A 23,576-nucleotide genomic window follows, 5' to 3' on the forward strand; every position below is an offset into this window, starting at 1 on the left:
GCGCAGCTGGTCCAGGCTCAGCCCTGGGTACCAAGCCCGAACGAACTCCAATGCCCGCCCGGCTCGGAGGCGGGCCGCCGACGCCTTCCAAGCCTCAAAGCGACCGACTGCGACCTCTAGCCAGTCGGCAGTTCGGCTTGGGGTGCGGGGGATCATCTCGTCGGGCCAGAGGGCGGCCAACACTTGCGCCCCGGCACGTTGGAGCCGGCGAAGCATCCGATGAGCCGGCTGCAACCGCGCCTGGACAGCCAAGAGCTGCTCCTCAAGCGTCCGGTTCGCATCCGGCGCGATGTTGGCCCCCGCCTGATGGCGCGCCTCACGATGGGCCTCAATGCTTTGGGCGGCGAAGGCGGAATAGCCGGGGAAGTAGTCTGCACCAAAAAACAAGCAGCAGCTCAAGTTAAGCCAAAAACCCAGGCGGCAAGGGGCAGGAGAGGGGCGAGGAAGGCGGCTTACCGTCGATCAAATCCTCGATCCGGCCGAAGCCTTCATCCAGGGCTCGCCGGGTCTCAGCCCAGCTCGCCGCCTCGGTCTCATACTCTGCCTTCAGGGCGGCTTCGCTATCCCGCGCCGCCTGCAGGGCCGCCTTGTGGCTCTTCTCCTGGTCGGCCAGTTTCTTGGCCAGGCGATCACACTCCTGGACCAAGGCAGCGTACTCGGCATCCATGGTATGAAGGGCGGCCTTCGCTTCGCCGAGCTCCTTCCTCAAATGGGCGTTGGCCCCTGAAGACAAAGAAAAAGAAAAACCAATAAGGAAAGAGTCGTCAAGAAAGATCCGACCCGACTACTCCGCAGTCGGCCCGAATCTCGGGGACTACACCTAGTGGGTGCGCTGACGCGCCCCCACAGGAGAGAGACAAGATCGAGTACTTACTTCGGCTGTCGGCCAGGTCGTCGGTCCTCCGGCTCAACTCCCGACCCTGGGAGTTGAAGGCGGCAGCACGGAGGTTGTGATATTCCTGGAAGTTCAGACAAGAGGCAAAAATAAGGTAGCCGTCAAGAAAGATCCGACCCGACTGCGCAGTAGTCGGCCCGAATCTCGGGGACTACACCCAGTGGGTGCGCTGACGCGCCCCCACGGAAGAAATTAAGAGAGCAAAGCAGCCAAGGACGAAGGACTCACCCGGATGGTGGCTCGCATCGACAAGAACTCCTGGGTGAACTGTTGCAACAGGGCGGCCTGAGCTTGCAGCCGGCTCCGGACCCCTTGAGCCGCCACATTCAGCTCGCCAGTCCCCCCGCTGGGAGTCCACTCAGACGTGGCAGTGCTGGCCGCCTCCAGATCTTCCGCCGACTGGCCTGCGCCCGCGACTCGGCGCAACTCCGGCGGAGCGGCGCCTCCCCCTGCGCGCCGGCCCATTGCCGGCTGCACCTCGAGGCCGGCTCTGTTCTCCGGCTCACCCCCGGTCGGCCCCTCTGGTGCCGCTGACGATTGGCCGCCTTGGCCCGCTCCGGTTGGCGCTGCTGGCGGTGCTTTCCTCGCAAAGGCCACGGGGTCCTCCCCCCTTTCCATCAGCGACGGGTTTGGACGATCTCCTCCGCCAAGGGCAATGGGGTGTCGGGGGCCACGGCTCGGAGGGGAATGGCAAGCAGCGGAGGCGGGTTGCGTGAACCCTCCACCTCCGGCTCCACGGTCGCCGCCTCCGTCTGGGCCTTGGCTGCCGCGTCGGCCTGCTCCCTCGCCGCCTGGGCGGCCGCTTTCTCCGCCACCTCGCGCTCCTCCCGCGCTTCACGGGCGTTCCGCTCTATGGCCTCCCTGAGGTCGGCGCGGGGGTCCACGCGGCGGGAGCTTGAAGAACCTCCAGTCGGCCCAACTACGGAGCCATCCGGACCACGCACAAGGGAAAGCGGCGCCCTTCCCAGCAAGCGGAAGAAATTAAGAAGAATGCTCGAACAAGAAGAGAATGATGAAGAGCATGCGACAAGGCAATTGATGACTTACGCTGAGACCGCCTGAGGCTGCTTCACCGCCTTGTGGAAGCGGGCCGCTTTCGCGGTCGCCACGGTGGAGGCTTTGGACTTCTTCGGCCGACTGTCGAAGAGGCCTGAAGCGGCCCGGCGCTTCTGTGCGCCACCACCGGCAGCCGGCGCGATGGACGAGCCCGCGCCCTGATGGTCGGCCGCCGGCTGGCGACGCAGGGCGACTTCGGCTTCAGCATCGTCCGGCCAGTCCTCGAAGCTCGCGGTGAGCCTTGAGCCCCCGGGCTCGGCGTCGTCCCCCACGACGGCGTCTTCCATGGCGGCCGCCCCCAAGTCCGGATCGTCGACGTCGTCCGCCGTGCGGTCGGGGGCATACTGGCGTTCTATCCCCGTTGACCCGGTCGTCGGCGGGAGAAGGGGATTCTGCTAAGAAGAACCGACTGATCAGAAGCCGGCCATCATAAAACCGGCTACAAACAAAAAGAAGGAAGAAAAGAAAGCTTACCATGGGCGGAGGGTTGGCGCGAGAATACGGCGCCTTGCCGTATCGCCAGTCCTCGGTGAGCTTGCAGTTGGAGATATAGTTTACCATATACGATACCTCCGCGTGAGGCATCTCCCTGGTGCTCAGCCGGCTTGGGTCGAGGCGGCCGCTCATCTGGCACATCATGTGGGGCCGGCTTTGGAGAGGAGATATCCGGCGCTCCACGAAGGCGGCCACCAAGTCGGCCCCGCTCAGGTTTTCCGACTGGATCATCACCCGAAGCCGGGAGACGGCGGCGTTCCCGGCCTGAGACAGTGACCGGGACCGGAAACTCCATGAGGGCTGCCTCCCAGCCGGCGGGCCGGCTACGTAAGCCGGCAGGTTGACGTGGTCTCCTTGCTCGGCGACGTTCTTCACGTAGAAATATGATTTCTGCCAGATCTTCACCGACTGGATCAGGGGGATGGGCGGGAATGGGTTGTTCTCGCTCGCCCTCCTCATGGCGATGAAGGCCCCGCAGGGGGCGGGCACGCCTGCGACGACGGTGCCGAGCTTGCTCTGGAAGAACTCCCCCAGAGCTCCAGCGTGGGGAGCAGCCCCAAGAAACCTTCGCAGAGGGAGACGAAGGCCGACAGCAGCATCACCGCATTGGGCGTGAGGTGATGCGGCTGAAGGTTGTAAAACTCGAGGAAGGAGCGCAGAAATCCGCTCGCCGGAAGGCCGAAGCCGCGCAGGAAGTGCGAGCGGAAGACGACCCGCTCGCCCTCCTCCGGCGCCGGCGAAATCTCCGTCTTCGGCGCCAGGCGGACCCGCACGAGGTTGGCGTCGGGCAGGCGCCGAGTCTGGCGGAGGAATTCAACGTGGTCCTCATGGACGTTGGAGCCGTCCCACGAGCTTGACAGCGCCATGGGAGCGAGACGATGTGGAGGCACGGCGGCGCTGAGACGGGAGGCTGCGGCGGCAACGAGAAGAAGAAACGAGGACGAGAGGGGGCGGAGCGAGAGGGAGCGTGCGAACCTCTGTCGGTCCCCCTCCTCCCCTTACTTATAGGCTCGCGTGGCGGAGCCGAGGAGGCGCGGCGTGGGGAAACATGGGGATCGATCGTGCCCACTCCCCCACGTCCTGCGCTTGTTGCGCCCTAATGGCGAAATAAAATCACCACGGGAAGGCGATCGGTCCACCTGGGCCGCAGAAGATCAGCGTTCGGGCCAAGGCCTAGGAGTGGCGGGCCCGGGCCTGCAGCGGCGTCCCGTCGCGCGCGTGCGACGGCAGGGTCTCGCTGCCACGTGGCCCGCAGGAGGGCCCGCGGTCAGCACGCGGGTCGACCACTTTCCCGCCTGCGAGACGCAGGGCTCCTCGAAATCGGCATACATCAGCAAAGCCGGCTCTTCAGGATAGGAAGCTGACCAAGCTTCTCGTCCCTTTGTCCACCTCGAAGCTCGATCAGCTTCGAGGACTACTGTCAGAGTAAATAGCCATGGGTAGCCTAGATGGCTTCCCCTGGCCCTTCTGAAAAAATTACGAGCCCGTCCGGCTCTCGAGAATCCAAGACATGGAGCCGCCTTCCCCTTGCTGGCTGCCATCCAGGCCGGCTTTTGGAAGGCGGCCCGACTTTAGCCCTCATGAAGGAAGCCACGGGAGGGCCGACTTCGGGAAGCCGGCCATGAGAAGGCCGACTCCAAGAAGCCGGCTCCCATAAAGCGGTCGAGACCGTACCCTCAAAGTTTGCACCCACCTAACGGCAGTGCGATGGGGCGTGGCTACAGTGAAGCCTGCCACCCCCGTATCCCGGAGCACGCCTGGCACAGTGCGCCGTACGGAGTAGCCAGGACCCGTCCGGCGCGGCACTGTTGCCATGTTGACCCTGATGTCATCCACGACGGGCCGCCAGTGCGGCCCACAGACGGTGGGCCCCATCGGGCAGAAAGACGCCCGAAGGCGGCCACGCCTCCAACCAGTCGGCCCAAGACAGAGCCGGCTCCCCGCAGCCGGCTTGCCGCCTCCCTCGAAGGAGACGCCCCATTAAGGAAACAAGACAGCGATCGCCCGACGGGCGGCGGCACTGTAGCCGCGCCTACCACGACGAGGCCCACGTCACCAAGATGGAGCCACAGTAACCAGCCGCCGACCAGGCCCTGGACAGTGGGGTCTTCCTGTCGACCAAGGGGCCGGCAGCCGGCGGGACCCACCAGTCGGCGGGCCCCAGCAGCCGGCGCAGGAGCCGGCAAACGCAGTCACAGACGGCTGGGCCCCGCGCCCAGTCGGATTACCATTGTACCCCCGGGGGTAGGCCTATATAAACCCCCCGGGGCACCCATGCAAAGGGTTTGACCCCCTGCTAGTCTTAGACACCACACAAGGAGAGGAAGCAGGCTAGCCGTGCCCTTCTTCCTCCTCCCACCAAACAGCTCAAGGAGCATTGTGTAGCTACTTGTTCATCTAGTGATCATGCGGAGACCCCGCAGAGTAGCAGTAGGGGTGTTATCTCCACGGAGAGCCCCGAAGCTGGGTAAGATCCGCCGGCGTGCATGTCTTCGCCTTATCCCGTTTCCACGCACCGGCGATGTCTTACTGGCTCCCACAATGATAAGCCACCCGTTGGCATATGTCGCACCTACCACCCGACATCTGGACATCGGAATGCCTATCCCTTTCAACGTCTCAACATATAATATGTTCAAACCACTGCCACCATCCATCAAGACTTTAGTCAGTCGAGTGCCTTCAACCACTGGGTCGACCACCAGAGCATGCCTCCCAGGGGTGGCAATATGCGTTGGGTGATTAGACTGGTCGAACGTGATGGCAGTCTGAGACCATTTCAAATAACTTGGTGTCGCCGGAGCAACCATATTCACCTCTCGGTTTATGACTTTCAGTCGACTTTTGCTCTCAACATCAGCAAAAATCATCAAGGTGGAATTGACTTGAGGGTATCCGTCGTCACTGTCCTCTTTGTCCTCGACCTTGTCCGACTCCTTTTCCTTACCTTTGGGTTGTTTGCCCTGCAACTGCTGGATCAAGAGTCGACACTGTCGAGTGGTATGTTTCGGGTAAATGAAATTACCATCTTCATCTTTCTTTGTGTGGACGAGACATGGCAAGTCCAACACATCATTTCCATCCTGGTCTTTAACCTTTTTAGGGTTCCAAGGCCCTTTAGGTTTCCCTTTAAACTTTCCTTGGGTTAAAGCCAAGGCTTCCCCGGGAGCCGATGGCTCGGCTTTCCGCTTCTGTTTCTGATTGGAATTGCCCACGGGTTCTTGGGCGACCGACTTGAGTTTGCCACTCCTGAGCCGATCTTCATCTTCGCCATTAGCGTACTTGGTGTCAATCTCCATCATCCGATTCAGGGACATATCCCTAGTTCGACCAAATTTCAAATTCAGTTCTCTGTACTTGACGCCTTCCTTGAAGGCACAAACTGCTTCGTGGTCAGGCACATTCTCCACCGAGTGATGTAACGTGATCCACCTCTGGATGTAATCCCTCAAAGTTTCATTTGGCTTCTGTACACAAGACCGCAGTTCCGTCAGTCCTGCCGGCCGCTTGCACGTACCTTCAAATGTGGTGACGAACACTCGGGAGAGATCCTACCAAGTGTAAATGCTGCTAGGTGCTAACTGGTTCAGCCACGCTCTGGCCGAGCCCTCCAACATGAGAGGGAGGTGCTTCATGGCCACTTCATCATTGCCGCCGCCGATCTGGACGGCCACTCGGTAATCTTAAAGCCAAGTATCGGGCATGGACTCGCCAACGAACTTACTGACTCCAGTCGCCAACCTGAAGTTTGGAGGAATCACAGCGGCCCTGATGGCCCTACTAAAGCATTCTGGCCCCGAAACATGCACTCTGCTGCTGGTAGGCGCATCTCTGTGATGATCTTCTCGGTGAGCCCTGTTCCTGTCGACCAAACCCTGGACGAGAATGGATCTCGCGTCAAAGCCTGGCCCTCTGGGGTCGACTGGAATCCTTCGCCCACCACTATGAGGGCGCCTATCATCCTGCTGGCGAGGCACATACGACCCGCTCCTCGGGGGAGGCGTGGGCACTCGACGTCGACCGTCACGATCGACTCGGTGATCATACTGCTCATGGTTCCCATACTAGTCACGCCGGTCTCCACGTCCCTCACGCCTCGGGGGCGATCTCGGGCTATGAGCCGACTGGACTATGTCTGCGGCAACGGATCTGCTGTGAATCCTGTTCCGCGACTGAGAGACAGCGGAATTCTGATCTCCTACTGCCCGGAGTAACGCTCTGATCTGCAGCAAGCCTCTGCGAGCCTCCGACTGGGAAGGCTGAATCGACTCTGCTATGCGAGCTGCAGCTGCTAAATTCTGAATCGGAGTTTGATATACCTGCGGGGGCGGGAAGAGCTGACGTCGACTGGATTCGGGAATCCATTGTCGCGCACGCTCGTCGAGTGCTCGCTGGAGGTTCTCCAGTCGAGTGCGCTCGGCTAAGTTTGCCAAGCGCGCGTCCTCCAAGGCGCGAGCCTCGGGGGTCTCTCCAATGATAGGAGTGTGCAGTGCATACATGTTCCGGCGGTGAAGTTCTTCTCTCTGCAGCGATGTGAGAGGCTCAGGAAGATACTCCTCATGGAGACGCGACGGGTCGCCTCCACCCGCTCCTCCGTCGGTACGGGGAAAACCGGGAGGACTGGGCGGTCCATCGACCATCAGAACCTCCGCCGCCGGATCGCTGCTGTCGCACTCGAATGCGGTCTCTGCGGAGCCAGTAGACAGGTCGAACAGGCCGTAGAGGGATTCGTCGGGCTCGATCACCGCGACCTGGGGGGTGGCCGACTGACGCGCCACCACGTGCCTCACCCACCGCTGAAGTTTCGACCGACCGGAACGCTTCCGCCGGCGGGAAACGGGGAGTGAGGACAACACAGGAGCCGACCGATAGGGGGTCGATGGTTGCCGCAGGAGAACGCCACGGACGCACGCGCTAAAGTGCGTTGCCCCGCGAGCAGGGAGTGCATCCACGTCGATCGGAGCCTCCTGGAGCCAAGCAGAGTCGTCGACGATGAACGTGAGCGCGCAGAGACGGATCTGGCGGCCCTCCACCGAAACTCCGCCGAAAACCATGATGATTCGGGTCGGAAAAAAGTCGCAACTTCTCCAACAAACGCTAAAACACCAGCCCCACGGTGGGCGCCAACTGTCATGGTTCTAAGTCTGATAGTAGTGTAGGGGGCTAAGTATGGAGAGGCAAGATCTTAGCTGTGGAGAAGTTGTAAGCACGCAAGGTTTACGAGTTTAGGCCCTTCTCGGAGGAAGTAATAGCCCTACGTCTCGGAGCCCGGAGGCGGTCGACTGGATTATATGAATATGGGTTACAGAGGTGCGAACCCCTGTCTCGGAGGAGGGGGGTGGCTTATATAGAGTGCGCCAGGACCCCGGCCAGCCCATGTTACAAAGGGTTCAATGTACATTAAGGCAGGGCGTTACTGGTAACGCTAGTAATAAAGTGCTATGATGACCATAAAAGCTACTTAATGACCGACTGTTAGCGTGAGGAGTGACTTCAGGTCTCCTGGCCGTCGAGTGGTTGGATCTTGGTCGAGTGATTGCTTCTTGGTCGAGCGTCTTCGAGTCTGTCGAGTGGAACACCTCCAAGTCGATTGAAAGGTGGTTTCTTCTAGAGATGTCCTTGGGTAGGGCAGTTAGGACAGGTCCATGATCCTACCCTAGGTACATAGCTTCATCAATACCCGGCAAGAAGGCTGAATCACTCGGCCAGATCGCCCTTGATGTGGTTTTTGGTGATTCCAAGAATTACCACAAAGAAAAGTTGACATTTGAAGTAGTGGATTTCAAGAGTGCTTATCATGCCATTCTGGGTAGGCCTACCTATGCATGTTTCATCGCTCGACCATGTTACGTGTACCTCAAATTGAAAATGCCTGGTCCCAGAGGAGTGATCACTATCACTGGCAATCGGCAGAAAGCAGAAGAGTGCTTCCAGAAGGGCTCAAAAATTGTCGATGCACAAATGGCGGCAGTCGAAATGCAAGAATACTAGAAAAATGCATATCCGAGTGATTTGCTGCGCTCCAAAAAGCCTGCCACTGATTCTGCATTTCAGTCGTCCGGTCAAACCAAGCCGATTCATATTCACCCGACCGATCCTAATGCTGCTCCTACTCATATTTCAACATCACTTGACAGCAAATAGGAAGAAGCGCTCATCCAGTTCCTCCGTGAGAGCTGGGACATCTTTACATGGAAATCTTCTGACATGCCATGTGTACCCAGGGGACTGGCTGAGCATCGTTTGCGAGTTGACCCGAAAGTAAAACCAGTCAAAGAACATCTTCGACGATCTGCCGTACATAAGAGAAAAGCAATTGGTGAGGAAGTGGCTCGGCTCCTGGTAGCTAAGTTCATCCGCGAGATTTACCACTCCGAGTGGCTCGCCAATGTTGTTATGGTCCCCAAGAAGGACGACTCACTTCGCATGTGCATTGACCTCAAGCATATCAATCGGGCCTGCCCGAAAGATCATTTTCCTCTCCCTCGCATCGACCAAATTGTCGATTGGACTGTGGGGTGTGAGCGCTTGTCTTTCCTAGACGCCTATTCCGGGTACCATCAGATCCAACTGTATGGACCCGATGACATAAAAACAGCTTTCATCACTCCATTCGTGTGCTTTTGTTATGTCACCATGCCATTCGGTCTCAAGAATGCTGGGGCCACATTCATGATTCAGAAGTGTCTGCTCACTCATATCAGTCGGAATCTGGAAGCATACATGGATGACATTGTCGTCAAGTCGCGTAAAGGTTCCGACCTGCTGACTGACCTTGCTGAAACCTTTGGCAACCTGAGAAGATATGATATCAAGCTTAACCCATCAAAGTGTACTTTCAGAGTTCCTGGCGGAAAGTTACTCGGCTTCCTCATTTCCGAACGAGGGATCGACGCGAACCCAGAGAAAGTTGGTGCCATACTCCTGATGAAACGCCCTATGCGCGTGCATGATGTCCAGAAGCTTACTGGTTGTTTGGTCGCCTTGAGTCGATTCATTTCTCGCCTCGGTGAAAAGGTGTTGCCTCTTTACCGACTGATGAAGAAATCTGACAAGTTCGAGTGGACTCCTAAAGTTGATGCAGCGTTTACAGATCTCAAAGCCCTGCTTTCCACCCAGCCGGTGCTCGCTACCCCAATCAGCAAAGAGCCTTTACTGCTTTACATTGCAGCCACTGGACAAGTTGTCAGTACAGTACTCACAATCGATAGGGAAGAAGAAAGAAAAGCCTATAAAGTTCAGCGCCCAGTATACTATGGTTCTGAAGTTTTAACTCCATCCAAGCAAATATATCCACATTATCAGAAGCTTGTTTATGGGATTTACATGACCACGAAGAAGGTTGCACATTATTTCTCTGATCACTCCGTTACAGTCGTCAGCGACGCACCATTGTCAGAAATTCTGAACAACAGAGATGCAACTGGTCGAGTGGCAAAATGGGTGATTGAACTCCTTCCCTTGGTATCAAGTTTGAAGCAAAGAAAGCTATCAAGTCCCATGCAATAGTGGATTTCCTCGCCGAGTGGATCGATGGCAACTGCCGACTCAGATTCACTCGGACCACTGGACCATGTTCTTTGATGGATCCAAGATGCTGAATGGTTCTAGTGCTGGGGTGGTATTGGTATCCCCCCGAGGAGACAAGCTCCGCTATGTTCTCCAAATTCATTTCTATTCCTCCAACAATGAAGCTGAATATGAGGCACTTTTGTACGGGTTGCGTATGGTCATTTCACTCGGCGTCCGTCGCCTCATGGTCTACGGTGACTCAGATTTGGTGGTGAATCAAGTAATGAAGGAGTGGGACGTCAGAAGCCCAACTATGACAGGCTACTGCAATGCGGTGAGAAAGTTAGAAAAGAAGTTTGAGGGTTTAGAACTCCACCATATACCCTGACTGAAAAATCAAGCAGCGGATGATTTGGCGAAGATAGGTTCCAAGAGAGAAGCTGTCGGTGGGAACGACACCTATGGGATCATAAGAATCCCTACTACGGTTGCGGGGCGCGGGGTCGTGAGAAGAGCGGATCAAACAGATAGCACACAGTTCGTTTATCCAGGTTCGGGCTGCGGGGATGCGTAAAACCCTACTCCTGCTTTGGTGGATTGTATATCTGTGTTCTTGAGCTAGCTATGGGGCGTGAGGAGCTCCAAAAAGCCAAATCCTCCTCCTGGTCGCCTCGGGCCTCCTTTTATAGGAAAAGGGGTTGCCACAGTAGCACCAAGAGGTGGAAAGGGAGCAGTGATGCAAGGTTATCCCTTGCATTACATGACAAGGCGCATTTCATCCGTCTTGCCCAGGTGTCCTTGCTTTATCGGGGACGGGGGAGAGCCCTGTCTCGTCCGTCGCCGCTCCCTCTCGCGTCGACACGCGCCCTAGCCAGCGGCGCCCGCGGTTCCATGTAGGCAGGCAGGCAGCTGAGGTGGCGCAGTGGTGGGTCTCCACAAAGATCTGCATGCCGCCACGCAGGTGCCTGCCCAGCTGGTTGGGTCGGCAGCTGCATGCGAACGGCGGTGGAGGTTTGACTGGTGTGGGCCTGATGGTGGCCCTACGGGTGTTCTTGGCAAGGGCCTTGCCGGGGCCCCGGCAAGGGTCTTGCCATGGCGCCTGCTGTCATCCCCGGCAAGGCTCTTGCCGGGGGCCTTGTGGTCCTCCTTGGCTGGGATCCCGCCAAGGACCATCATCTTCTAAAGGGTGTATCTGATATTGAATGTCTTCACAAAGATCTTCATGCCACCACGGGGATGTCTCCCGAATCCTTGCCCCATGGGGGCAGTGGACTCAAGGGTGACACACTCCGTAGGTGTGGGGCGAGCTACCATGGCAAGGGTCTTGCCAGGTTTGCTAAAACCGCCTCCCAGCAAGGATCTTGCCGGGGGGAGTCCGCTTCGTCCCCTTTGCTCTTTGTGGTCTTGGTCTTGGCGTCGTTCTGCTTCTCCTGAGCTTCGGCCTTACCTTGGCTCACCTCCCTTGCCTTGCTCAGTGTGGTGGTGCCCGTGGCTCAGACTGCCCGTGCACAGTTATAGGGGTACAAAAAGCGTACCCCTCTTTTTGTACACCGACAGGAGCCCCCGGGCCTGGGCCACACGTAAGCGCAATCGCGTCGTTGGGCTAGGCCCAAAAACGGTACGCGGGCAGGCGGGGCAGTTTTTACCACGGTAAGTCTCTTTGTGCGCTACGCTTCCCATGCTTCCCGCTCGTGGCGCGGTGCGGGGAGGCGTGTGTGACATGGGCGGCATGCGTGGGGCTGAGCTCTGCATGCATGCGTCACGTCGTAGTAAAGGGGGCGGTTTGTGCCTTCCCCATAAATGGAGGAGGCGTGGAGGCGCGGCCCATTTACTGAACGGGGCTGAGGCGTGGTCTTCAAGGCGTCCACTCTCCACGATCACGGGGTGGGGAGAGGTTGCCTCACCCGTCGCCTCGGTCCTGCACTGTCCTGTGCTGTCCTCATTGACCAAAACCTTCTTGGTTCCCGGTGGTATGGCCCTGGGCTTCTTGTTTCCGCCGGTGGAGCTCTCTGGCGCATCCTCGAAGGGAGCACTACACTCTGAAGAGGTGCGCTTGCCGGAGTGGGTGTCCGAGGTCTCATCGGTCTTCTTCTTCTTCCCTCCCGGGGTCCCAGCAGCAGGAGCAAGTGCCCTAGTGGCGGCAGCTGCTGCACGTCCTTGCTGGTATAGTTGGTTAGCGCAAATCAGCGCATCTTTCTTATCGGAGGGGATGGTGATGATCGTCGCAGGTCCTGGCATCTTCAGGGTGTTGTAGGCGTAGTGTGACGCCGCCATGAACTTGGCCAGTGCTGGGCAGCCAAGGATCCCGTTGTAGGGAAAGGGGATCTTGGCAACATCAAACACGAACCTCTCCGTCCTGTAGTTCAGATTGCTTCCAAAAGTCACGGGCAGCGTGACCTTTCCCTTAGGTTGGCTTCTTCCCGGGTTGACCCCCTGAAACGTGCCCGTCTCCTCGAGGTCTCCATCAGGAATCTGCAGTTTCTCGATCACGGCAGGCGAGATCAAGTTCAGACCGGCCCCGCCATTGACTAGCATCTTTGTCACCTTGAGGTTGTGTATTGTTGGTGAAACCAACAATGGCAAGCACCCGACCGCAGTAGTGCGATCAGGGTGATCCTCAGTGTCAAAAACGATAGGTGTGCTGGACCACTTCAGCGGCCTTTGGGCATCAAATGACGGCTCTGCCGCTGTAATCTCTCACCCCCACTGTTTAAGCTGGCGGTGAGAAGTATGCAGCGAGGCGCCACCATCGATGCACATGGCCTCTGTAGCTTTCTGAAACTCTTGGTCACCGGATTCGTCGTCCTCTTCGTGATCATCGTCTTCTGGCTTTTTGTCACAGCCCCGGGCGGGCCTCTCCTATTGTTTATCTTTGCCGCGACGGCCCGCCTGGCCGTCACACTTCTTGCCGGACCCCTCAGCACTGTCTTGTCCCTTCTCCTTGTCCCGCCTCTCATATTCAGCCCTCTACTTTCTCAGCGAGGAGCTCAACCTGTCGGCAGTCTTGGAGAGCATGGCCTTTGGTGCGATGGATCTTGCAGTATCGCTTGTCGGAGTTCCCTGGCTTCTCGGCAACCGCCAAGGCCCGGCAGGCGACACATCCGGCAATTTCCTTGCCGGGGTCATCTGCTTTGGTTTTCTTGGTGGAGCCAGTGTCACCAGATCCCTCGACAGCAAGCATGGCTTTACCTTTGCGCTTCCTGTTGCGGCACCATCCCTTCTTCGCCGGGGCGGCAGTATCTTCATCTGAGGAGTCGGTTTCCACGCTGGCGTCTTCGCCGGGGTACTTCCTTCCCTCTTCAGCCAGGGCACATCTGTCAGCAAGAACATAGAGTTCTGCTACATCTTTCACCTTGTTCATTGCCAGCTCTTCGCGCATCTTGCGGTTACGCACGTTCTGATGGAACGCGCTGATGATGGCGGCAGGGTGAACATCAGGGATATTGTACTGTATCCGGCTGAACCTCTGTATATACTTGCGGAGACTCTCGCCTCCCTTTTGGGGAATGACATGCAGGTCACTCGCTTGGCCATGGGCTTGGTGGGCTCCAGTAAAGGCGCCCACAAACTCATGGCACAAATCCGACCAGGAGGAAATAGAGTCTACCGGCAAGTGCATCAACCATGACATGGCATTGGGTTTAAGAGCCAAAGGAAAGTAATTCGCAAGCACCTTATCGTCGCGGGCTCCGACAGCTTGCATCGTAATGGTGTAGATGCTGAGGAACTCGGACGGGTGGGTCTTGCCGCTGTACTTTTTGCCCACGTCAGGTTTGAAGGTGCGATGAGTGGGCCACTGGAACTGCCGCAGCTCATGGGTAAAAGCCGGACAGCCTACCTCGTAATGTAGGCCTCCAGGGCTCTCCGGTGCCGGGTGGTTCACAGCAGGCCCTGCTCGCCTGTCTGACTGGTGGCGCGCTCTGCGCTGGCGCTCGATAGTGGTTCGAGCGTCTTCATGTTCTCGTTCCCGAAGGACTTGGCGCTGGTCACAGTGGGTCCGCGGGTCGGACGACGCTATGGAGATTTCGTCGCCCGCAACATCGCGACGGGCTGGCGTCCGCGGTACCGGGCGAGGAGGAGGCGAGTGCACCGTGGTCGCGGCGCCGCCGGCTTTCCTGCCACTGGTGCGTGGGACTCCGTCGGAGCATCGACCCGGGGGCTCCACCGGACTTGGTTCGTCTTTGTTGGCCACCACAACAAGGCTTCGGATAGTGGCTCTCCATTCGTCGAGTTTCCCCATAGTGGGAGGAAAATCGAGGAGCAACTGCGCGCACGCCAGGGCTTCTGCTGGCGTTGGTGGCAGCGAAACCTGCACGGATCGCGATGCACTTCGACTTCTGACCATGTCAGAAGAAGCTCTATCACGACCCCGCGGTCGCATGCCATCTTCACCAGCGCCTCGGCGAGCGGGCAGGTCTTCTACTTCCCGGGAGTGGCGCTCGGGGCTCTTCCCGCGGCGATGCCCGGGGTCTTCGGCGTGGTTGCGCCGTTCGTCACGCGCCGCTTGAGAGGAGCGCGCCGTCAGCGCCGGCGTGGGCGTCTTGGAGGCCCTCGCATCGCCTTCGGGCAGGCGGTAGCGATCCTGGAAGGCCCTGCGCTACCCACGGAGGGCCTGGCTCCATCTTTGGATTTGGCGGCGTGCGGCCCACTACCAGGCGCACGAACATCGCCGCCTCCCAAACTCCGGCTGCTGGGACGGTGTTGGTGTTCGTGATCGGCGCCCCGGGTCCTTTCTGCGACCGGTCCGCTGCTCGCCAGCGTCGGGACGGGATGTCCGGCTTCTGACGGGCCAACCGCCACCGTCGTCTTCTTCTTGGGCACCATGACGATGAAGAAGCGTCGAACTAACTGCTAAAGCCGATTCTCACAACTGCGCCCCTACCTGGCGCGCCAAAGATGTCGGTGGGAACGACACCTCTGGGATCACAAGAATCCCTACTACGGTTGCGGGGCACGGGGTCGTGAGAAGAGCGGATCAAACAGATAGCACATGGTTCGTTTATCCAGGTTCGGGCCGCGGGGATGCGTAAAACCCTACTCCTGCTTTGGTTGATTGTATATTTGTGTTCTTGAGCTAGCTATGGGGCGTGAGGATCTCCAAAAAGCCGAATCCTCCTCCTGGTGGCCTCGGGCCTCCTTTTATAGGAAAGGGGGTTGCCACAGTGGCACACAGGAGGTGGAAAGGGTACAGTGATGTGAGGTTATCCCTCACAATACATGACAAGGCCCATTTAATGCGTCTTGCCTAGGTGTCCTTGCTTTATCGGGGACGGGGGAGAGCCATGTCTCGTCCGTCGCCGCTCCCTCTCGTGTCGACACGCGCCCTGGCCAGCGGCGCCCACGGTGCCATGTAGGCAGGCAGGCAGCTAACGTGGCGCAGTGGTGGGTCTCCACGAAGATCCGCATGCCGCCACGCAGGTGCCTTCCTAGCTGGTTGGGTCGGCAGCTGCATGCGAACGGCGGTGGAGGTTTGACTGGCATGGGCCTGATGGTGGCCCTACGGGTGTTCTTGGCAAGGGCCTTGCCGGGGCCCCGGCAAGGGTCTTGCCGTGGCGCCTGCTGTCATCCCCGACAAGGCTCTTGCCGGGGGCCTTGTGGTCCTCCTTGGCTGGGATCCCGCCAAGGATCATCATCTTCTAAAGGGTGTATCTGATCTTGAATGTCTTCACAAAGATCTGCATGCCACCACGGGGACGTCTCCTGAATCCTTGCCCCATGGGGGCAGTGGACTCAAGGGTGACTCACTCCGTAGGTGTGGGGCGAGCTGCCATGGCAAGGGTCTTGCCGGGTTTGCTAAAACCGCCTCCCGGCAAGGATCTTGCCGGGGGGGAAGTCCGCTTCGTCCCCTTTGCTCTTTGTGGTCTTGGTCTTGGCGTCGTTCTGCTTCTCCTGAGCTTCAGCCTTACCTTGGCTCACCTCCCTTGCCTTGCTCAGTGTGGTGGTGCCCGTGGCTCAGACTCCCCGTGCACAGTTATAGGGGTACAAAAAGCGTACCCCTCTTTTTGTACATCGATAGAAGCCATTCCCAGTAATGTGTTTTTGGAGCATATTCATACACCTTCAGTCCAGGAAGATCCTTTCACTGAAGAGCCCCCGCAGCCAAAGAGCACCGCTGATCTGACTGAAGTCGAAGTCCCGGCCGTGGTTGACTTGATCATGGAGATTTTGGTCATCACTCCCGACTGGACAGTGTCGTACATTGCGTACATCCTCAGGAAGGAAGTCCCAGAGGACAAAGAAGAGGTCCGATAGATCATCCGCCGATCCAAAGCTTTTACTGTGATAAGAGGGCAACTGTTCAGAGAAAGTGTAACTGGAGTCAGCCAGAAATGCATAACACCAGAGGAAGGTCGAGTGATCCTCAACGACATCCACTCAGGGACCTGTGGTCATCATGCGTCCTCTCGGACCATTGTGGCTAAAGCATACCAAGCAGGATTTTATTGACCACGGGCAAATGAGATGGCACAAGAAATAGTCGAGAAATTTGAAGGTTGCCAGTTTTACTCCAACATGTCTCACAAGCCTATGTCAGCCCTGAAGACCATTCCACTCGTCTAGCCCTTCGTTGTTTGGGGTTTGGACATGGTTGGACCTCTGAGAACAGGTGGGAGCGGCTTCTCACTCATGTACTTGTGGCAGTCGACAAATTCACCAAATGGATTGAAGCCAAACCTATCAAAAGTCTTGAAGCCATTACTGCGGTCAGTTTCATCAGAGAGTTAACATTCAGATATGGTATTCCGCACAGCATCATCACTGACAATGGCTCGAACTTTGATTCGGATGAGTTCAGGGCCTTCTGTGCTTCCCAAGGCACTCGAGTCGACTATGCTTCAGTCGCCCATCCCGAGTCGAATGGACAAGCTGAAAGAGCAAACGGGTTGATCCTCAAAGGACTGAAACCCCGACTGATGCGTGATCTCAAGCATGCGGTAGGTGCTTGGGTCAATGAACTTCCGTCTGTACTTTGGGGTTTGAGGACGACTCCGAATCGGTCGACTTGTCGAACTCCATTCTTCTTAGTCTATGGAGCTGAAGCTGTGCTTCTGAGTGACTTGCTTCACAATGCACCCATAGTCGAGCTTTTCTCAGAAGATGAAGCGGAACAGGCTTGGCAAGACGCAGTTGATCTCCTGGAAGAGGAAAGAGAGATGGATCTGATCCGATCGACCATTTATCAGCAAGACCTGCATCGATTCCACGCCAGAAACGTGAGGGGTCGAGCATTTCAGGAAGGAGACTTGGTTCGTCGAGTTGATCAGCAAAAACTACACAAGCTCGCCCCTACTTGGGAAGGTCCTTTCATCATCAGAGTGCTCCACAACGGAGCGTACCACCTATACAACGTCGAGCATAAGAAAGACGAGCCACGCACTTGGAATGCGGAGTTGCTCCGCCCCTTTTACACTTAAGCATTCAGACTATTGAGATGTAATAAGAAATACCCCTTAGTTTGATTATCAAAGACACGGTTTACAGTCTCGTAAATGATCGTTGTTCTTTTTTATATATGTTCTAAATCCCCCAGTGGCTGCCTTAGATGTGAATCTGTTTTGCCTAAGTTTAACAAATCCTATCGAGTGATGAGAAAGCCTCTCACTCGGAGGCTTAGCTATGAATCCGTTTCGCCTAAGTTTGAAAAATCCTACCGAGTGGTGAGCAAGCCTCTCACTCGGAGGCTTAGCTGCAGTCCAGTACTCGCCTAAGTTTGAAATATCCTACCAAGTGGTGAGCAAGCCTCTCACTCGGAGGCTTAGCTGCAGTCAAGTACTCGCCTAAGTTTGAAAAATCCTACCGAGTGGTGAGCAAGCCTCTCACTCGGGGGCTTAGTTGCAGTCCAGTACTCACCTATGTTTGAAAAATCCTACCGAGTGGTGAGCAAGCCTCTCACTCGGGGGCTTAGCTGCAGTCTAGTACTTGCCTAAGTTTGAAAAATCCTACCAAGTGGTGAGCAAGCCTTTTACTCGGAGGCTTAGCTACAGTCCAGTACTCGTCTAATTTTGACAAATCCTACTGAGTGGTGAGCAAGCCTCTCACTCGGAGGCTTAGCTGCAGTCCAGTACTCGCATAAGTTTGAAAAATCCTACCGAGTGGTGAGCAAGCCTCTCACTCGGGGGCTTAGCTGCAGTCCAGTACTCGCCTAAGTTTAAAAAATCCTACCAAGTGATGGGAAAACCTCATGTAGGATCAAAAGTATGTCTAGAGGGGGGTGATTAGACTAATTGACCAAATAAAAACTTAACCTTTTCCCAATTTTAGTTCTTGGCAGATTTTAGCTATTGTAGGACAAGTCAAGCAATCATCACACAATTCAAGCAAGCATGCAAAGAGTATATTGGCAGTGGAAAGTAAAGCATGCAACTTGCAAGAATGTAAAGGGAAGGGTTTGGAGAATTCAAACGCAATTGGAGACACGGATGTTTTTCCCGTGGTTCGGATTGGTGGTGCTATCCTACATCCACGTTGATGGAGACTTCAACCCACAAAGGGTAACGGTTGCGCGAGTCCACAAAGGGCTCCACCCACAAAGGGTAACGATTGCGCGAGTCCACGGAGGGATCGGGTCCACGAAGAAGCAACCTTGTCTATCCCACCATGGCCATCGCCCACACAGGACTTGCCTCACTAGCGGTAGATCTTCACGAAGTAGGCGATCTCCTTGCCCTTACAAACTCCTTGGTTCAACTCCACAATCTTGTCGGAGGCTCCCAAGTGACACCTAGCCAATCTAGGAGACACCACTCTCCAAGAAGTAACAAATGGTGTGTAGGTAATGAACTCCTTGCTCTTGTGCTTCAAATGATAGTCTCCCCAACACTCAACTCTCTCTCATAGGATTTGGATTTTGTGGAAAGAAGATTTGAGTGGAAAGCAACTTGGGAAGGCTAGAGATCAAGATTCATATGGTAGGAATGGAATCTTGGTCTCAACACATGAGTAGGTGGTTCTCTCTCAGAACATATGAGTTGGAATTGTGTATGTGTTCTGATGGCTCTCTCTACGAATGAAGAGGAGGTGGAGGGGTATATATAGCCTCCACACAAAATCCAACCGTTACACACAGTTTTCCAATCTCGGTGGGACCGAATCAACAAACTCGGTCGGACCGAAAGGTAAACCTAGTGACCGTTAGAGATTTTCGGTGGGACTGACATGCAACTCGGTAGGACCGATATGGTTAGGGTTTGGGCATAACGTAATCTCGGTGAGACCGATTACACAAACTCGGTGAGACCGATTTTGGTAATTAGCTAACCAGAGAGTTGGTCAGGCAAACTCGGTGGGACCGATTTGCTCTTTCGGTGAGACCGAAAGTTACAAAAAGGAAACACTGAGTTTACATTGCAATCTCGGTGGGACTGATCCGCTCTTTCGATGAGACCGAAAAGTTACGAAAGGGAAACAGAGAGTTTGCAATCCCATCTCGGTGAGACCGAGATCCCTATCGGTAGTAGAACCGAATTGCTAGGGTTTGGCAATGGCTATGACAAGTGAAACTCGATGGCGCCGGGTTGAAAGAATCGGTAGGGCCGAGTTTGGCTTAGGGTTTAGGTCAAATGTGGATATGGGAAAGTAGTTGAGGGTTTTGGAGCATATCACTAAGCACATGAAGCAAGAGGCTCATTAAGCAACACCTCATCCCTCCTTGATAGTATTGGCTTTTCCTAAAGACTCAATGTGATCTTGGATCACTAAAATATAAAATGAAGAGTCTTGAGCTTTTGAGCTTGAGCCAATCCTTTGTCCTTAGCACTTTGAGGGTTCCACTTTCACCATCCATGCCATGCCAATCATTGAGCTTTCCTGAAATAATCATCTTGGAATGGCATTAGCTCAGTGAGCTATATGTTGTTATGAATTACCAAAACCACCTAGGGATAGTTGCACTTTCAATCTCTCCCTTTTTGGTAATTGATGACAACATATAGATCAAAGCTTCAACAAATAATAGTAAGCATGAAATATATCCGTCGCTTTGAGAAGTATGTGATAAGTAAGAGCTCCCCCTAAATTTGTGCATATTTAAAATTTGCTTTGGACTGCAAATGCACAAAGAGTTAGAGTCATGGGTTACTCTTCCATGTGGTTATTCTTCCATGTCACATACATCTTGGTGGAGCGCTTAAAATGATAAGAATGAATACATGCACTCATCACCAAGAATAGTGAATGATCACATAAGATAGATAAGATAATAGCATTAAGCAAACATTAAGTGTAGCTTATGATCAAACACATGATCATCAATGTCTCACAAGCAATGACATAGTATCTCAAGCACTCAAAAGCAAAAAAAGTTCGAAAAACCACCAAATAAAGCAAGAGAGAAAAAAGCAACACACTCTCTCTCTCTCTCGAAGCCTATGATCTATACATTTTTCTCCCCTTTGGCAACAAGTTACCAAAAAGTTCCTAGAAAATGCATAGTGCTAAGTCGACGCTCAGGCTTGATCTTCTAGTGGTGGTGGAGTCCGGATCACTCCAAGGACGAAGGCTTCTGTAGACGCTGAAGTAGACGCTGGAGTTGGAGCTGAAGTGGACGCTGGAGTAGGTTGGGCTGGTGCTACGGCTGGAGCTGAGGCAGTTGCTCTTGTGTCAGGAACTGGCACTGCAGACGACCTCGGACCTCGTGGCACTCTGGCAAAGGCATCAGTGATTGTCTTCCCTTTCCTCTCCTGCATGTCATCTTGGAGCTGCTCCACTGCAGTCTGAATCTCTGTCACCTTGACATCCAAGTCATAGAACTTTTGTTCCATGATTCTCTCTAGGCTTGCCTGGTTCTGAGTTAGGGTGGCTAGTCCTTTCTCAATCCGCAGGGTGGATGCAATCAGGTAACCAAGCTGCTCTTGTTTGGTTTTCAAGAAATACTCAGATGCCTCCTCTTGAGTTGGCATCTTGGCAGCTTTCTCCTTTCTTGCCTTCTCCTTCTTTGCTTGTGCTTGGGCAGATGATGGCTCATTCTCAGTCATAACAACTTGATTGTCCTCAAAATCTGGACGGATGGGCAAGTGTTCCTTGTCCAACAAGTATATGCCCGTGCCCATCTTGGAGTTAATGAGCTCCTGAATTTGTGGGGCATACCCACAGCTCCTCTTCTGATCTGCTGCAGTCCTCTTGATAGTTTCTACTATGAGGCTCATGACCTTGAATTTCTGAGGTACATCAAATACATGAAGCAAATTGATTGCATGGCCTCTGATCATCTTGTGATCACCTGACTTGGGCAAGAGAGTGTGCCTCAAGATCCAATTAATAGTTGGCAGCCCTGACAGAAGATAATGCACTGAGCCAAATTTGAAAGTGTCAAGTACTTCATTTGGAATTTCCTTGTACATGTTGGACATAGAGTTATGATCCATCTTCTTCTTGGCATAAATGTCCAAATCATCCTCATGCTCCTCTGGGGCATTTATGAGCTGTGCCCACTCAGCAACAGTAGATTGGTACCTCGTACCTTCACACATCCATGTGATCCTACCATCTGGATAGAAGTGTGCCGTGGAGTAAAATTGCATGATAAGCTCCTCATTCCACTTTGTGAGCTTCTTCCCAACAAAGTCTGCAACTCCACAAGCACTAAAGCTGTCATACACTCCAGGGTAGTGTTCCTCATTGTCCTTGATGTATTGCCAGTCAACCCATCTCATATCACATACAATTGGCTTCTTGTCTAGCAGCACTGTCTCATAAAAATCTTGCTGCTCCTTGGTGTGAAATCTGTAGTCAACAGCAGTCCTCCTCCTTGAAGCATACGGATCTGCTTCTCTCCACTTCCTCAGCCCTGAGTCTCTCCTGAGCTTCATGTCCTCAGCCACAAGATGAGCATCGTTGTGGTCTGGGATCTTGGGCTTGAGCTTTCTCAGAACGTGCTCTTCATCCTCTTCTTCAGCAGCTTCAGGCACTGGGGCCTTGTTCTTTTTAGTTGCAGGTATGCTCCTTGTATTCCTCTTTGGTTTTGGCTTGGAGGTAGCTTTGGGTGCTTCTTTGGGCTTAGATGTGGCAGCCCCTGTCCTGATAGCATCACCCATAAGCTTAGGTGCCTTAGGTGCTGGTGCAGCAACCTCTTCTTCCTCTTCCTCTTCCATGATGGAAGCCTTTCCAGGCACTCTGGCTACGGTCTTCTTGACCCTTTCCTTCCTTTTCTTGCCTTTAGCAGCAACTGGCTCTTTGGGTGCAGGCTTTTCAGTTGAAGCTCTAGCCTTTGACATAGGCTGCCTGCCTGCTGGCCTTTTGACTTTCAAGCCTGGCTTTGTGCCCTGTGCTAGCTCAACTCTCTTTGATGTGGCCTCTTCCTCTGCCACATAGTCTTCATCTTCAGAATTTGAAGTTCTCTTCTTCCTCTGTCTGGTGGCAGCTTTTGGCAGATTGCTTGGGGTACTTCTGCTGCCATCATCTGAAGAGCTAGAGGGACTAGTGCCCTCACTCATGTGCACCTGCTGTTCTGACATGTTCTGGCTATCACTTTGTTCTGACATGATGCAAACTCTGACTGCTGACCCTGTGAATAGTTTATAGATGAGGTAGAATAGATGAGCATCACAAAATGCAGAGATTTTTTCAAAAGAATGATCCAAAAACTTAGTTTTAGTTTCCCACTGAAATCATCTCGGATCTACCGATTTTTAAACTCGGTGATACCGAAGCAGTTTTGGAACCTAAACTAGTGAACTCGGTTGGACCGAGTCACAGTTCGGTGGCACCGAGACTGCTAGGGTTTCACAGAGTTCCAAAATCGGTCACACCGATAAGTAATTCTCGGTCAGACCGAGTCTCACTTGTGCAATGGCATAAGCCAAATCGGTGGGACCGATTTTTCAACTCGGTGGGTCCGAGATGGTTTCGGCGAAAACCTAACCCTAAAATTTTCGAATCAAAACTAATCTACGAACGCATTGACTGGATAGGAGTGTTTCAATCGTGGCAAGAATCATGATGATCACAATGTGCTAAGAATCGGATTGGAGAATAGCACAAAGATCGAGTCCATACCCTAGTTCGGCGGAGACTCGCTACGGCGGCAATGGCGGGGTAGAATTCCGTTGACGGCGATGGAGACCAGCGACTGGAGGCGGCTGGCGGCGAGGAGACGATCCGGAGACCACGTTGGCAGAGCAGGCTATCGCGCAGGCGAAGGGGTTCGGAGAAATTTCCAAATTTTTGCCCGTGACTATAGATAGCCCGACCCTGTCGGTGTGACCGAGTGGAACAACTCGGTGGCACCAAGATTCATAACTGCAAGCAGTTACTGAAACTCGGTGCGACCGAAAGGTTCAAATCGGTTGCACCGAGATCGAAAACCTAGATCAACTTAATGATCTCGGTAGGACCGAAACTGGGGTATCGGTCAGACCGAGAATCATAAAGAGGTTTTGGAAGTTTAAGTCTATGACGAATCGGGGACTCCGAGCGCTCCTCACACAGAGTGGTTCGTATTTGACTTGATCAAATTTTGTGATGCAGCATGAATAGAGTTTGAGACGAGAAAAGCATAGATAGCTAGAGGAGGTTCTTAGGCATTCTTGTCCATCCACTTGGCAAAAGGAAATAAAACCGAACAATCAAAACAACAAGTGGATGTCCTCGAATGAGTAAAATATGCAACCAGCATGCTCAC

The sequence above is a fragment of the Triticum urartu genome, chromosome 1 (assembly GCF_003073215.2).
Source record: "Triticum urartu cultivar G1812 chromosome 1, Tu2.1, whole genome shotgun sequence".
Classification (NCBI taxonomy): domain Eukaryota; kingdom Viridiplantae; phylum Streptophyta; class Magnoliopsida; order Poales; family Poaceae; genus Triticum; species Triticum urartu.